This window comes from Microtus oregoni, unplaced genomic scaffold (assembly GCF_018167655.1).
Source record: "Microtus oregoni isolate MIOR12 unplaced genomic scaffold, Mior012 000124F_ref0000388, whole genome shotgun sequence".
Classification (NCBI taxonomy): domain Eukaryota; kingdom Metazoa; phylum Chordata; class Mammalia; order Rodentia; family Cricetidae; genus Microtus; species Microtus oregoni.
Genome location: NW_024544756.1, coordinates 1,064,040 through 1,079,247, shown reverse-complemented (window position 1 = coordinate 1,079,247; position 15,208 = coordinate 1,064,040). Strand labels below are relative to the sequence as shown.

General features: G+C 38.2%; 1 protein-coding gene across 5 annotated transcripts in view; it reads right to left on the bottom strand.

Moving 5' to 3' along the window:
* LOC121444429 (FERM and PDZ domain-containing protein 4) overlaps positions 1 to 15,208 on the bottom strand; it is a 648,345-nt gene that overhangs the window by 530,967 nt on the left and 102,170 nt on the right. The window lies entirely within an intron of this gene.

Here is a 15,208-nt window from a genome sequence, read left to right as displayed (position 1 = left end):
TATGATCAAGCAGCATTGTTTGTCAGAGCCAGAAACTGGAAACAACCTACATGCCTCTTGACTGAAGAATGGATAAGGAAATTGTGGTACATTTATACAATCGATTACTACACAACAGAAAAAAATAACGACAACTTGAATTTTGCAGGCAAATGGATGGAGCTAGAAAACATCATTTTGAGTGAGGTAACCCAGACACAGAAAGACAATTACTCACTCATAAGTGGTTTTTTAAACATAAAGAAAACCAGTATAAAAACACAATACCAGAGAACCTAGACAACAATGAGGACACTAAGAGAGACATACACAGATCTAATCTACATGGGAAGTAGAAAAAGACAAGATCTCCTTAGTAAATTGGGAGCATGGGGATCTTGTTGGAGGGTTTAAGGGGGGAGGGGAGAGGCAGGGAGGGGAACAGAGAAAAATGTAGAGTTCAATAAAAATAATAAAAAAAGAAACATACAGAAGATGAAACTGTGAGGAATCTTCATGGAGCTTAGTTAAGAGGTAGCAAGAGGAGAGATTTTAAAGGACAATAAAGAAGTTTGGGAAAGTAAGAAAGGAACATGTCAGGAGAGTATGTTGAAAGCAAATGAATGTGCTGGGTTTTTCAAAGACAATATCCATTTCATGTACATACCAATTTATGGTATAAGTATATTTCTTTTTGAAAGAAGAGAAAATTGTGGTACAAGCAAATAAAGGTGTTCTGAGATGAATCCTGAGTTGAAAAGCAAATGTTCCTCATTCCCCTCACTTGAACATGTATGCAAGGGAAAGCGGAGCAGTCACAGAGAAAAAGCTTCTCCTGCATTACAGTTTAACTACAGTGAAATGGATCACAAAATCTACTATGAATAATTAAGAGCATCCCTTTCAAAATATCTCCTTTCAATTCCACCAATTTGGTCGTATCTCACTTCTTTTCTTTTTTTTTTAATTTTGTCTTATTTATTTATTTATTTATTTATTTATTGGTACATGTGAGATAACTATAAAAGAAACAGCTTTTCTGTATAAAATGTGATAGGATTTGTGCCAGCAAGAGATAAAAAACCAACTTCTATATTTAACATAATGAAAAGCCCCCAATAAATCCTGCAATTCAGATAGCTTCCTAAGTCTGAAAACCAAGGCTCTTTCAAATTCTGAACAGCTTTATATATGTGACAGCTGAGTAAAACAAAAAGCAACCAGAAGAACCTAAGAAAAGACATTCTTTCCCACGAATCTCCAACTTTATCTTCTGCTTGCTCAAGAATTTCAAAAATGGCAGATTGTAAGCAAGTTTTAACATTCTATAAGCTGTTAAATAGTGAGAATTTACATTCAGGAAAGACTGCTCCAACTTCATGGTATACCAAGCACTGTTTGACGTTGAGTAGATTTACATTCCTATTCTGTGATTATGGTTTCTATTATAAGCAAGGATTAACTACTAATATCAATATGTAAATTGTAGAACATGTCTGATAGAGTGGACCTTCTTACTGTCAATGAGGACAAAGGGTAGTAGAAAGACTGAAATACATTGACTTCCTATTGATCTTGGAAATAAGAGCAAAGCGATACTCCATGGGTACCCCCAAGAGCCTAGATAAAAGCCCCAATCTTTCTTTGCACTTCAATAGTGAGTGTAAGATTATTATTAATAGTAGTATTATATTATTGTAAAATATTTTTATAGCATGTTCACCAAGCCATCAGGGCTGTGAGCTTCTCATGAAATGAACACCCTATGTGCAAAACTAACATTCTCTAAACAGGTAAATTAAAGTGAGATGAATTTAAACAAAAACAGCACTCTCAAGGGGCAGAATAAACAAGTCTTTTAGAGATACTGGAGATGTAAGGACCCAAAGGACTAGGCTTACATTCTGCATCTTCATAATGCACCTGGCCAAAGACTCTTTGTAGCACATATCTAAAAGTATATACCGGGTTTCTGCAAAACACATTTGTGGTGTAATGCAATGATCAGTTGTTAAGAACAATGAAAAACCTGGATCAAAGAGCTAGTGGAAGGGGCACATCATTTTGGTCATCATCATTCGCTATTATTATCTCCTTTCTGTCACCAAGTTTACACCCAACCACATACACAGTATAGAAATATTCATAAAAGGTGAGAAGCAGAAATAATTCTCAATGCAAGTCATGCTCCTGTGAATCTTGATATCCCCTCAATTATCAGACAACTTACAGTTCCTTATAGTTACATCCAGTTACTTCTAAGAGCATCAACCAATATCTCTAGATGTTCCAGAACAGCTCCTGTCAGTGTTCTGCAAGATCCACACCTATCCCTCCCTTGCCTGAACATCTGTGTGGAGAACTCTAGTGGCACAATATTGGAGCTTCTTCTACTCATTCTGTTGATACCACACTGCCAGGTACCATAACCCTTGGAACCACCACTGAACCTGCCTTTTAAATGTCACACATTCTCAAGAATTGTGAATGTGTCATGGCTACTGTCTTTATATGTTGGTGTATATGTGCATGACCATGTATGTGCAGGTAGGTATATTTGTAGATATCAAAGGTTGCTGTCTGCTGTATTTTTTAGTTACTCTCTACCTTAGGTTTTGGTTTCGTTTTGGCTGTGTGACAGAGTCTCTCACTGAATGGAGAGCATAGCAATTAGACTAGACTGGTGTAGGGATAAGTCCCGCCCCTTAAGGGGCGTGTTCGCCTCGGGCTAATGTCTGCCTATAAATTTGGCGAGCAAGCTCCGAGCTCTCGCTTCTGCTTTCCTGGTCTCCGCGGGAACGGTGGTTCTGTAAGTCTATTTCTACATTAAAGCTATATATATATTTTTACACTCTGCATTCGTTTACGCCGCTACATTTTGGCGTCCAACGTCGGGCTATTTTGCCCCCGACTCAAGCGGGTAGCCCGCTACCTAACACAGCACCCTCCCAGGTGCTGTTTTTCAGTTCGTGACTCCGGCCCCAGTGCCGAGTCCGAGACACACTCGGCGACACAGGCCCATTCTGCCTGCCTTGGCTAAGTTTTGCAGCGGAACCCCACTGCCTGAATTAGCAGAAGCTCAAGTACTTGCGGTTTTGCAACAAAAGCTGCCACAGCGTCAGATTTGGTCTGTTACAAAGTTACTTGGCCGGTTGTGGTGGCCCACGCCGGTAGGATTTGCTGAAGGAGGCAGAGGCAGGAGGATCACAAGTTTGAGGCCGGCCAGGCAGTGGTAGAGCACGCCTTTAATCCCAGCACTTGGGAAGCAGAGGCAGGCAGATCTCTGTGAGTTTGAGGCCTGCCAGGCCGTGGTAGTGCACGCCTTCAATCCCAGCACTTGGGAGGCAGAGACAGGCGGATCTCTGTGAGTTCAAGGCCAGCCTGGTCTACAAGAGCTAGTTCTAGGACAGGCTCCAAAAACACAGAGACCACCACTGGCAGGAACCGATCATTGCAGGTAAAAAAATTTTCTTTTATAAATAAAATGTCTGAACACATTACTGTTCAAGAATTTAATGATTTTTTTAATTGTACCATGTGGGAGATTTTACAAGAGGTGTCTATCACCCCACATATATGGATCCTTCTGGGATTCGTAGTTTTCATTGGCACCAAATGGTTTGATAATAGAAATATGATAAAGTCTTTACGAGACGAATCCAGGATTCTTAAGGTAGAGATTGAACGCTTAAAAACAATTGAGAATGACAACAATCTTCTCAAGAATCAGTTTGAAGTTCTCCAGGCTGATAACAATCTTCTCAAGAATCAGTTTGAAGTTCTCCAGGCTGATAACAATCTTCTCAAGAATCAGGTTGAAGTTCTCCAGACTGATAACAATCTTTTCGAGAATCAGTTTGAAGTTCTCCAGGCTGATAACAATCTTCTCAAGAATCAGGTTGAAGTTCTTCAGGCTGATGTTAAGGAGAAATTCATTACTATGGAAGAGGGAACAGCTGATCTGGACCATAAGATTCAGTCTATTTCTGTAGGAAATGAAACATTAACTGAGAGAATCAAAACTGCTGAATGTGACAATCGGATTTTGTCTAAAGCTTATGATAGATTGATGGAAAGATTGTCAATACAAGAAGGCACGGTTTATGCCGTAAAAATTATGTCCAAAGATGAGATGTTATCTCTAACGGACAAACTTCATACTTTAGAATCCTCAATGAAGGCTTTGGAACATAATTCTGGACAGGAGATTCAGACATTGCAGAAGGCAATGGTGAATAGAATTGAAAAGATTGAGGAATTTCTAAATTCTGATGAGGAAGAGCAAAGGGTAGAAAGGCAAATTTTAACTACATCTGTGGGTAAGTCTCTCCGGGACAATTTCCACAAAGCTATACCTACAGCTCTACCTGCCTTTCCAGTAATAACAACAGAGAAGGTGATTGGTTCCAAAAACCCTAGGGTCATCAAGGAGGATACATGAGAGCCTGTGCGTATGAATGATCTCAAGGAAATAAAACAGGCTGTCATGACTTTTGGGATGCAAGCCTCTTTTGTTAAAGAGATGCTAAGATCTTGGGCCACGACAAGCAGAGCAACCCCCTCAGACTGGCTCCAGCTGAGCTCTGCGGTACTCGAGAGTGGACCGCAATTGAAATGGAAATGCTTATTCAGGCAAGAGGCTAGACTCTTAGAACAGCAGGAAAAAGCGAAGGGAATTGACATTTCCCTAGATCAAATTCTAGGTGAAGGGCTCTTTTCCGATCCTCAGGAACAAGCTAATTTGGATGAAAACACACTCTCCATGTGTACTACAGCAGCCTTAAGGGCTTGGGACAGGGTACAAGACCCAGGACAGAGAATGGAATCATTTGTCAGAGTTAAACAGGGTCAGAGAGAACCCTTTAGTGACTTTTTACAAAGATTAACTAAGGCTGTACAAATAGGAATATCTGACCCAGAAGCAAGACGTATAATGATTGAGTCTTTGGCTTATGAAAATGCAAATGTGGAATGCAAAAGGATTTTGGGTCCTTTAAAGCTCAGATCAGCGCCGTTGGAAGAATGGGTCTTGCATACACTCAATGTTGATACATTTGATTATGGCACTGAAGCATGGGTAGAAGAAGCAATTTCCAATGGTAAAAGGAGACACCAGAATACCAAATGTTTTAATTGTGGAAAAATGGGTCATATGAAAAGGAATTGTAGACAACGGATTTTCAGAAATAATAATAATAATAATAATGCATCTTTCAGAAATAATAATAATAATGCATCTTCTAGAAATAACAGAAATAGGAGGACTCAGCCTTCAGGTTTATGTAGAAGATGTGGAAAGGGCAGACATTGGACGAATGAATGCAGGTCTACAAGAGATAGACAAGGCAACCTGATACAGCCGGGAAACGTGAGAGGGGGGGCCTCACAGGCCCCCATGGCAAACATGGTTCAGTCATATCCAGTTTCTGCAGAGAACGTGCCTCATCAGGACAATTAGGAAGCCCCATGCCTACTGTTACAAGCAATAATGATCAGAAAGATAAGTTACGTGTGTTTTGGCAAACTTCTATAAATGATCAAAGACCTAAACTGAGAGTGTGTGTAAATGGCATTTTTATTACTGGCCTGCTGGACACAGGTGCTGATGTAAGTATCATTACCCCAGAATCTTGGCATCCGTGTTGGCCTCTTCAGAATGTAAATGTTCAGCTCCTGGGAATTGGAACCCTATCTCGAGTAAGGCAGAGCACGAGATGGGTTGAATGTATAGGGCCAGAGGGACAAATAGGAAAATTAAAGCCATATGTAGCCAATATCGCAATGAATTTATGGGGTCGTGACCTATTACAACAATGGAATACTGAAATTAACATTCCTGCTAAATCTAGAGCCTATATTTCTGAGAATAATATTAAAAGATATTACAAACGGAGAAAACCGGCCATTCGGGCTGTACAAGAACAAGCAATTGATGTCCCTTCAGAGATACCAACAGCCTTGCCTCTAAAATGGTTGACTGAGAAACCAATATGGACAAAGCAATGGCCTTTAGCTGAGGAAAAGTTACAGGCTTTAGAACAGCTGGTACAAGAACAATTAGATGCTGGACATATAGAAGAATCTACCAGCCCTTGGAATTCTCCTGTATTTGTGGTTAAGAAAAAATCAGGTAAATGGAGAATGGTGACAGATCTCAGGGCCATCAACAAGGTTATTCAACCTATGGGCCCTCTGCAATCTGGAATTCCTTTGCCCTCTTTATTACCAAAAGGATGGCCTCTCATAGTTATTGATTTAAAGGATTGTTTTTTCACTATACCTTTGCAAAAAGAAGATAGAGAAAAATTTGCCTTCACAGTGCCTACTTATAACAATTCTCAACCTTCGAGGAGGTACCACTGGACCGTCCTCCCCCAGGGTATGTTAAATAGCCCCTCCCTGTGCCAATATTTTGTGAACCAACCATTGCAAATAATACGCAAGAAATTTCCCAAATCTATAGTATACCATTACATGGACGACATCTTGTTATCCGATTCAAACATGGATACCTTGAACAGACTGTTTGAAGAAATAAAGATACTTTTACCTAAATGGGGATTGCAAATCGCTCCTGAAAAGATTCAGAAGGGAGATTCTGTTAATTATTTAGGTTATAAAATAGGTTTGCAAAAAATTAAGACACAAAAGCACAAATTAGGAGAGATCGCCTACGGACTCTTAATGACTTTCAAAGACTGTTAGGAGATATTTCCAGTCTACGACCAGCTATTGGAATAACACCTGATCTAATAATTCATTTGAACAAAACCTTGGATGGTGATAAAGATTTAAACAGTCCCAGAGAATTAACAGCTGAAGCAGAAAAGGAACTGACAATGATTGAGGAAAAATTACAACAGGCACATGTGGACAGGGTGAATCCAGAGCTCGATTGTATTCTTGTCATACTACCATCAAAAATTTCTCCTACAGGAATTTTAATGCAGAGAGATGATATTATTTTGGAATGGATCTTTTTACCACATAAACCAAGTAAGAAACTGAAAACTTATGTGGAAAAAGTCTCTGAGTTAATTATAAAAGGCAAGCTGAGACTTCGTCAACTAGCAGGCATAGACCCAGCAGAAATTATAGTGCCTTTCACTGCTGATGAACTAAAGAAATTATGGGAAGATAATGAACCATGGCAAAGAGCTTGTGCTAATTTTTTGGGAGACATTAATAACAACTATCCAAAAAGCAAGCGGCTTAACTTCATAAAGAGAACTTCTTGGATTCTTCCTCGAATCGTCCGTGATGCTCCAATAACTGGAGCCCGTACATTCTATACTGATGCCAATAAATCAGGGAAGGCAGGTTACAAATCAGAAGACTTGGATAAGGTGGAACAAAGTCCGTATACTTCTGTCCAGAAGGCGGAATTATATGCCATTCTTATGGTGCTAAGGGATTTTAAAGAACCTATTAATATAGTTACAGATTCACAATACGCAGAAAGAGTTATTTTACATATTGAAACTGCTGAATTTATACCTGATGATACTGAACTAACCTCATTGTTCCTCCAGGTTCAAGATTTGATCAGGAACAGGCTTTGCCCTATGTACATAACACACATCCGATCCCATACGGGTCTGCCAGGTCCTCTAGCACAAGGTAATGCAGAAATTGATCAATTATTGATTGGTAGTGTGCTACAAGCCTCTGAATTTCATAAAAAACATCATGTTAATAGCAAAGGTTTGAAGAAAGAGTTTTCAATTACATGGCAACAAGCTAAGGAGATTGTAAAGAAATGCCCTACTTGCTCTTTCTATAACCAAACGCCACTGCCTGCAGGGGCTAATCCAAAGGGCACCCAAAGGAATGAAATCTGGCAGATGGATGTGTTCCACTTTGCAGAATTTGGCAAATTAAAATATGTACACCACACCATAGACACATATTCAGGTTTTCAATGGGCTACTGCCCTGAGCTCAGAAAAGGCTGATTCAGTAATCACACATTTATTGGAAGTTATGGCCATCATGGGTATACCTGCGCAAATAAAGACAGATAATGGTCCAGCATATGTATCTAAGAAAATGAAACGCTTTTTTGATTATTATAATATAAAACACATTACAGGTATACCAAATAATCCTACAGGTCAGGCAGTTATAGAAAGATCAAATCGTACTATAAAGGATATGCTGAACAAACAGAAAGGGACTGAAAATACCCCCAGAAATAGATTACATAATGCTTTATTAACCTTGAATTTTCTTAACGCTAATGAGAAAGGAACGACAGCAGCAGAAAGACATTGGATAATGGAAAAGTCTGCTGAACTAAATCAACCGATTTATTTCAAAGATGTGCTGACCTCTCAGTGGAAGCCAGGAGATGTGCTACGTTGGGGAAGGGGTTTTGCTCTTGTTTCCATAGGAGAAGAAAAATTGTGGATACCATCAAAATTAATAAAGTTTCGATTTGAAGAGGAGAAACCTCTTGGAAAGGAGAAATGACAACTCATCCACAACGATGATATTCATACAGGTGGTAAGAAAAACATATAGAATGGGGGCAGGGTTCTGTTCTTATCTCCACAGGAAAACACTCATCTTTGAGAAATTCAAGGGACCCTGGATGTTTGGATACTGACAGATGGAAAAATACCTGCCCAATAGGAAATATCAAGACAACTGAATGGGTTGTGTAAGTAATATTAAACCATATTTCTAAATTTATAAAGCTGGTTTTGAAGTTGGACTCTGGCTCAGTCCCTCTCCAATTCCAAGCCTGTTAGTAAGAGAAAAACCCAGAGTTTCTGGAGTTTCTGTCTCATGTCAAGAGCCATGATATGGGACAGAAAGAAATATGAGTTTAGAAAACATCTTTGCTTTTCTTCATATCTATCATACTTTTCATTGAATATATCTATCATGTCTTTCATTGAATATATATATATGTCTATATATGTCTATATGATTAATGTTTAAGTTTTTCATAATGAACAATGAGTTTTTCCTGAAGTGACATTTGAAGTTTCCAGGAAGAAGATGGGGCCCCATAACAACAACTCCACCTGGTTGATATGACGTCATGATACTGATAGCGCTACTACAAGACCTGCTTTGGGTACCAGCTGCACAAGACAGTTCCAACTTGGTTAGCTGAAATGGTGCACATCTTATACAACATTTTGGCCAGACCTGCACGAAAATACTCAGAGACTATTTGCAATTTTAAAAGACATTATCTTGAAATTTAACCATCATTTTACTTTCACAGGATCCCCCAGAAAGAACGTCGCCCCTATGACAGCTGGAAGTAATTCTAGAGAACGACGTCCCCTCTCCCAGTAAAGTTTGCCCTTGGGTTTAGGGACATCATTTAGGGGTTGATTATAATTAGTATATGATTGAGGGTTGGGAGAGGAATTTTATAAGCTCAGGGATCATTTTGAAAAAAAAAAGAGGGATGATGGGATAATAGACAAATATATTGGTATAGATTGACTATTGTACGCATGCATGTTTCTACCTCTGTTTAAAACATTTTTATGTATTGACATATATTGTACTGATATATATATATATTGTATATATTTACCATATTGCAGTGTACATTTCTACCTCTGCTTAAGATACTTATATAATATTTGTGTATTGATATATATTTACCTACTGCAATGTATATTTGTACATTGTTTATATTTGGAGGTCATTGTCCTCATTTGTTTCACAGTCGTTTATTGTCTTAGTCTTTAAGTTAGATAGATATTGAGAATTATATAGACTAATTGTCATCTAAGTTTGTCATTTATAATTAGACTAATCAGGTTCTTTAGATATATAGAGATTATACTCAGTATAGATAGATAATCTTCAACCTCTTCAAAGAGCTGTAGAAAATGGCCTTTAATTTAACTCAGAGTTTCGTGATAGTGAGACACAATTGCTCCTGGCAACACCGCTCTATTCCCGAGAGATTGTTGAGCACCAAAAACACTCCACCTGGAGCCTTTCTATTTGGCAGAACTGGCCTTTGGGCAAAGAAATGCCCATACCTCAACCACTGACACAGATACAGAGCGTGCATCAATGGATAAAACAGGACTGTCATATCCTGCCAAGACAGGGTAAGATAGTTTTGAAAAGTTCCTTGCCTTTAATAATGGTATGTCAGTTATGTTAGGCCTTAGCCAAAATTGGTTGACTCAACGTTGCAAACGAGACTTTGGGTGATTGCCCAGGTAGTCAGTTGTCTCTGTCAATTGTTGCACATTTTGGATATATCTCGTTTGTTGAGTAGTGTTTATTCCCTTCTCAGATCTTTGACTGAGTTGAAGATTATATAATTGTAGTTACTCTTTACATTATTTGGACTTCTTGAGATAGAATGTTTAGCAAAGCTTTTGTTCTCAATATTGTTTGTTGTATTTATTATTTGTTGTTATTGTATGTAGTTGTATTTGGTTTAGTTCTGTCTTATTTAGACAAAAAGGGGAGATGTAGGGATAAGTCCCGCCCCTTAAGGGGCGTGTTCGCCTCGGGCTAATGTCTGCCTATAAATTTGGCGAGCAAGCTCCGAGCTCTCGCTTCTGCTTTCCTGGTCTCCGCGGGAACGGTGGTTCTGTAAGTCTATTTCTACATTAAAGCTATATATATATATTTTTACACTCTGCATTCGTTTACGCCGCTACAGACTGGCAGGTCAGCAAGCCCCAGTGACCTTATCTCTACCTTCCGAGCACTGAGATTGCAAGTACATTCTGCTGAACACTGCTTTTTATGTGGGTGACAGGCTTGTGCGGCAAGCACTTTCCTGAGACATCTCTCCAGATCCTGTCTTTCCTTCTGAGGCTGCATTTTGTCACATAATATATCAAAAGCAGTGCTTCTTCACGGATGCCTCTAGCTTCTAAATGTAAATACAGTTTTTGAGTATTATGATCACAGAGGCAATTCGCCAGGGCCAGCTTGAATTTCTATATATCCTTTGAGCAGAAGCCCTGTATGTTCTGGACTAATTTTGTCAATGACGTTTGATTATAAATAGACATCTAAAATGGAGTGCTTCCTCCAGGAGAAGAGGGCAGATCTGCTTACAGCCCAAGAAGATGGAGATAATGCCTCTCTCGGGAGCCTAGGCTGGATGTGATTACTATCCATTACAATCTCAGAGCTCCTTTCCTGCAAAGACAACCACTATACATCAGCATCTATTTGAACCACTTCACAATTTCCTGGAGAAACCGAGGTTAAAAAAACAAAACAAACAAACAAACAAGAACAAAGCAAAAACCCACAGATGTTAATCCAAGTGATTTTCTGTGAATAATGGGCTTTATTTTGTCTCTGACGTGGGTGGCATGCCTTCTACCATACTCCTTGAGGCTGTGCTAAACACCTTTGCCAGCAAGCTTGCAAATGAGTCCTGTACCATCCTCCTCACTTTCTAACCACACCTTAAATCCCAGCACTCAACTCAGCAGACACCCCCAAGGCCACTCTTTGCTCTATAGTAAGCTACAGACTGGTCAAGGCAACATCCTCTGTCCAAAAAGTTTCCTTACCAAGATTCTTGTGATAAAAGTGTGTGTGTGTGTGTGTGTGTGTGTGTGTGTGTGTGTGTGTGTGTTATAACTGGGGATCTTAGTTCTTTACCAGGCACAGAAAATTTCAATTAATACTCAATTTACCTCTTGCTGCAGCTTTGGAAGGCTGAGTGCTATAGCACACTGGATTCCCCAATCCCATATGGTACTCTTAAGTGGTGTTCAAAGATGCTTTATTCTTATTCCCTCCCCACCCTTATACCATTCCTTATTGACATCTGCTCATTGGAACACATTTGTGAAATGTTATGAACTGCTAATAAAAAATTTAAAAAAAACAAAAAACATTCCAAATGAGAATGAGACTTTGTCTGAAATCCTTCAGGTCAAGCTACTCCAAAAAATTCTGCCCTTGGTCATGTTCTATTAATATGTAAAAGAATTGGAGCTGCATCTACAAACAAACAAGAAAAACCCAACTCCTAACCAGTTCCATTTGATGGTTGTATTTTCTTTTTTTTTTTTAAATATTTATTTATTTATTATGTATACAATATTCTGTCTCTGTATATGCATTTTCTTGTTGTTCCATTTGAGTCAATCACAAGGGAAATCACAAAGGAGGAGGGCAGGAAGTACTTTGCATTATCCTTGAATGACACTACGTTCTTAGAGCACTCAGAACCCTTAGAGAGAGTGCTATTGATTAAGTACTAGCTGCACTCTGTTATGTAAAACACCATGAGAACAGCCATCCATCTTTCTCTGGTTTTGGTTAAACAACATTGGGCCAATTTATTATCAATGGTGAAGCTGACCTGCCCTCATCTCATTTGCCATAATCTCTCCTTCTACTTCCTCTTCCCTTGGGTACATTAGGGCTCACTTATACACACAAACTTGCAGCTAATAAAAAAGATTTATGTGCATGGAAGATTTTATTCCTCCCATCAAATGTTTACTTAAGGAGGCTTTATTGCATAAAATAACATCCTTACTTGGCGCACAGTAGATTTATCTTTTTTAAAACCCATTTTTTATCATTTCATATTTCAAATTTTAGTCTGTCATGGGGATTTTATTTTGCATAGCAGTTCTGACTTAGCATATTGCCTTCTTTATAGACAAGATGTTTAAGAAAGGAAAAGTATTTGATTATTACTGTTAGAAGCTTAGAAACTGGCTGGGCAGCTTCCCAAGATGTAGAGAGGAAAATGGTTGATTCAAACACTGTCTTGAGTATAACAATGCCTATGGAAATTGGAATTGAACTTTCTCCAACTTTGGCAAGTTTGGAAAACAAAGATAATAAATACACAAATGAAGTCCATGAAAAGATAGGTTAACCTTTCATCTCAGTAATATACTACATATATATGTTAAAAGGAAATATTTCAAAGTGGGAAAAATACAGAAACTTTATGAACAGTGCAACAAGACTGCAAGACTGTACACCAGGACACAAAAGTCAGAGACAAACTAAGTAGCTCACAAGAGAAATGTGACTCTGTCTCCTTTTCATCGATGCCTATATGTTTTTCTAGGATCTTTTTAATTTTCTTGTCTGTCTTTTCATTTGAGCAATAACTAATACAGAGTACCAAAATTATTTTGTATAAGTAACTTTGAATGATGGACTTAGTGTTGAATTTATGCAAACCCAGTAAAGCAAGAAGAAAATATAATAATTAAATATTAAATATAATTATAATAATTAAAATAATTCCATACTTTCTTACTTACATGATTCCTTATAAACTTAGCAGTAAAGACTATCATGTCTGTAGAAATCCAATACAATGTACTAGTACTATTACACAAAAGTGAAAAAATGCAAGAGGGAAGACAAATACCTTTGAAAATTATTTGTTGTATATAAACAGCCTGTTTTACAGTTCTGTACCAAAGTTAAGTAAACCAGACTGTAAAAATGTTGTAAGTACAAATTTAAAGTAAAATAAAAATGATATCAATTACTACAAAAAAAAAGAGAAATGTGAGAGATTTTCTGCTTAGCAAGAGATACTTCGAGATAAAGATGACACAGTCAAGAAGACTGCAAAGAAAACAGGTTACGGCCCTCAGCCGCAATCTCAAGCACAGCAAAACTCTCTCTCAGCAGCAAAACTAATCACGAGAAAGGAAATGCATTTCCCAATTATTCTTGCACTCCTTCCTTCCTGTTGAAATTCTATTCACTCAGAACACCTAGGGTCCACTTTAACTACTTACCTTTATAATCTGTACTTCTTTGGAGTTTATATCAATTTACTACAATATACAATTCTCGACTTAGGGCGATTCCATCTGCTTGGGAATTCTTGGTAAAACTCTGTGACAGGATGTATGCTTCAGGCATCTACTAGGAAAAGGCCAAAAATAAAGCTAACTATCCTACAATACACAGGATATCCCCCAACAAACTGAAACAATCTAAAATGTCAATAATGAGGAGGTGGACAGACCCTGTTATAGAGTATATGATTATGCAATACTCAAAAATATTTTAAACAAGAAATAAAAGTAAGCAGCATATTCTGAAAAGATTCCTATGACCCACAGTTAGCAGAGAAACACAAATTAAATCACAGTACAGCATGACTGAAGTCGCAGCAGAACACAAGCACCAAAAAGACAGATAAACACAGCTGCTGCTTACATATAAGGAACGGTCACTCTCGTACACAGGTGATAGAAATAAAATCGATGGAGGCACTGTGGAAAAGAGTTTTGCGGGTCTTTAAAGCATTAAACCATAAAAAAATGACTAAACATTTCCACTTCAGTCATTTGCCTAACAGATGTAACAATGTACCTCTACACAGGCAATACTAATTATTTGGAATTGCTAATCCCTAGAAATAATCCACACGTCCAATATACAGATAAGCAAAACAAGAGGGGGAAAACCTGAAATGTGGTACTTCTGTCTAACCATCTAATTAAAAGAACGTTATAGTTTGAATGAAAAAATATCTTCACACAGATTGAAGTATTTAAACTCATGGTTCCCAGTTGGTGTCTTTGTTTGAGGAGGCTAAACTTTTAAGGCTTTGGAGCCTTGTAGGAGGAAGTACATTACTGGGAGAGGGCTTTGAGGGATTATAGCCTTCCCCTGTTTCTTGCTTGCTCTCTCTGCTTCCAACTAGTGCTGCCCTTATCATTATGGGCCTGTACATTAAAATCAAATTCCTTCCTTAAGTTGCTTTTGGTCATGATATTTTATTCCAGAAAGAGGGAGGTAACTAATAAAAAAAGAACATATTTCTGGCAGTTTAAATGATAAAGTGACTATTAAAAACAAATATATGTCGGGTGTAGTGGTTCATGCTTTTAATTCTAGCACTTGAGAACTGAGGCAGAAGGATTGCTATAACCTCTTAGGCCACTACATAGTGAATTCCAGCCTAAGTGAGACTATGTGTCAAACAAACAAAAGAAAAAAACACAACTACTGTATTAAGGAAAAGATACCCCCAAATTATATTATACCTATTAGAAATTTCTAGACAGAATACAATTATGGAGACAGAAAGCAAATCAATGAATGGTTGGATCTGGATATGGCAGTACTCAATGATAAGCAGTTTTAGAGACGCTATCTGAACTGGCCTCATTCTGCTGTCAGATTGATGACTACCATAATTGATCGCATAGAAACTTCACCAGCAACTGATGGAAGCAGATGCTGAGATCCACAGTGGAACATGGGTCTGAGCTCCC